The sequence below is a fragment of the Plasmodium gonderi genome (genome assembly GCF_002157705.1).
Source record: "Plasmodium gonderi DNA, contig: Pgo-contig_303, whole genome shotgun sequence".
In the NCBI taxonomy this organism is placed as follows: Eukaryota; Apicomplexa; class Aconoidasida; order Haemosporida; family Plasmodiidae; genus Plasmodium; species Plasmodium gonderi.
In genome coordinates, this window is record NW_021629209.1 from 4,726 (window position 1) to 7,532 (window position 2,807).

Below are 2,807 nucleotides of genomic sequence, written 5' to 3' on the forward strand. Positions count from 1 at the left end.
ATATTTCATTGTATACATAGCCAACAGATGCATATGGGATTATATTACCTTTATTTTTATCAATAATATAATGATTATGGTTATTACACATCATAATTCTTAATTTTTAGACAATTGTTATTACTAGATTACATTGTATAAAACTTTCTGTTATATAATGAAAATCGTATGCAATCGTTCATAATAAAGTAATTTATGAATTTGAGAAATATCATGAAAACATTATTTTATTATGTAATATTAATTACTATAAATATTTTATTAGAATAATAACTATTTAAAAATTTAAACATAGTGAAATTATCATTTTAATATTATATATACTTAATAAGATTTATAAAATATTGTATTTTGCTATTTTAGCTTTATAAAAAGTCTTATGCGAATTGCATATATTGAATTTTTTATTAAAATTTTTTTTTATCAATTATATAATTCATAATAATATTAAAATGAACTAAAAATTATTTTTATAATTGCAACATTTAAAATTATTAGTTTATTAAAATAATAATCAATAAATTATTACAAATTAATTTTTTCAATGTAAGTTATGTGGCATCTGCATAAAAAGTAAAAATATATATAGTGTAAATTTCATTTCATTACCATGAATAACTTGAACAAAGAATATTTTATATTCACTAAAATATTATGTAAAATAATAATTTTCTATTAAAAATTAATCTTAAAGAAGAATGTCTTAGAATAAAAATTATATATTAATTTTTTATATAATAAGATGTATAGACCAAAAGAGAAATTAAATATTTGTATAATATATATTAAAAAGTATAGGAATAATTTAATATTTAACCATAAAAATAATAAAACGATTTATTTTTTTTAATGTGATAATAAAAAATATGCATTATTAGATAGTAAATGAAGGATACATAGTGTTATATGTAATAAGTTTAATGCATAAATATTATATAAGTTATAAAGACATATAGGACATAATATTAAACACAATTAAAATAAATTATATAATGTATAATACAACTATAAAGTTAGTATGTGTCATAATTAAGAAGCACATGTCACATATATAGGAAAGTCTGCCTCATCGGACCACGATACTATACAATCAGAAAAACAGTTTATTGTATGACTGTATTCCAAATTCTTCTGATGTTCATATAGATTAATCACTGTTAAGATAAAAAGAATAATGAATGATGAAACTAAATGAATAGAAAATTTTCTTCTCAAAATAGTCCTTTATATTATTAGAATAATTTTTTCAAAATCTGCACACAATTATGTATAAGTTACAAGTATTACATGTAAAACTTTTGGCTATATGTGCAGTATAGGTTAGGATAAATGTAATATTTCATAATTGCTTTTTACGTCTGACATGTTGAAGCTCCTTATATATTATGAATTATTTTAGCATTGTATATATAAGTGTAAATATAAATATATATAAAAAATTATAAAATTTATCATCAAAAAACATATTGAAAAAATAATGCATAAAAAACAATATACTGAGCTATGACAATATTCTTGCAAATAACCATAAGAATAAAATTATATGTAGAATTAATTTATTTTTTTATGGCATAAATTTAATATGCATTAGATATATATATAATTTGCTGTGAGTACTTATATTTTTAGTACAATATATATTCATGATTTCTATGTCTAATTTGAACATAAATATTGTAAAAAGTTTTACAAAATTTTTTGTTAAAAAATGAGAATTTCATATTATATATAATGCCTATATATCAAAATAATTCTACATTGTTCCTATACTTAATTACATATGTCAATAACTATATTATTTATTTCTTGAAAACACGAATTGCTAAATTTAATATTTTACAAAAATTTTATCAATGATTTTTGTATTGATATAACAGCTAAGTATATGAACAAAATATATATTATAATATCTATAAATAATATAATTGTGTGGAAAATTAATAATCCTGCATCATTATTTAAAAAGTGTATCATAAATCAAATAGGAGTGTTGAATAAGTTTGCTCTATTATTTATTTCATACATAAAAACATTCATATATATGTGTCATTAATGTATGAAATACATACATTAAGAATGAAATAGAAAATATAAAAAAATATTTATATAGGTGTTTTATTAAATATAATTATAATGATATCCATAATAACCCGACATACATATATAAAGATAATATTGTAGTTCAATAGTAACTTCATTATTTATTATATATCTATTAATATAGTTTTATGTATTTATTATGAGTAATGGAAGTGTTCATTTATTTTATTATTGCTTATATTAGAATAAAAGTAAGAGTAAACATTTTTCAACATATATATAACATATATATGTACCTTTATAATATAATTTCTTAGCTTATATTTATATAATTCAGTTTTTTCATGGATATATATACGAATAATAATGAGTAGATAAATGCATTATTAAATATATAATTTTTTAAAAAAGTTGAATAAGTTTTAATTTGCACTTTTCATACAAATAATTAGAGAACGAAACTTACGATGTAGAATATAATTTTATTTAAGATACTTAAAAAATACATACAAAAAAGTGAGTAATCACATGTAGTATATTATGTCATAAATGATACATGGATGTAAATACATCATATAGGATGAAATATTTATATATTTTAGCAGTGTAAACGTACATAATGAGATTTTTAAAATTACTTATAAGGTAATACTCTTATATATAATATGTTGTACTGGGACAACATTTATAAATGTTATTCGAAATATTATTCAATATAATAACATAAATACATAGATACGAGCAAAGCATTAACTCATTAATAACAT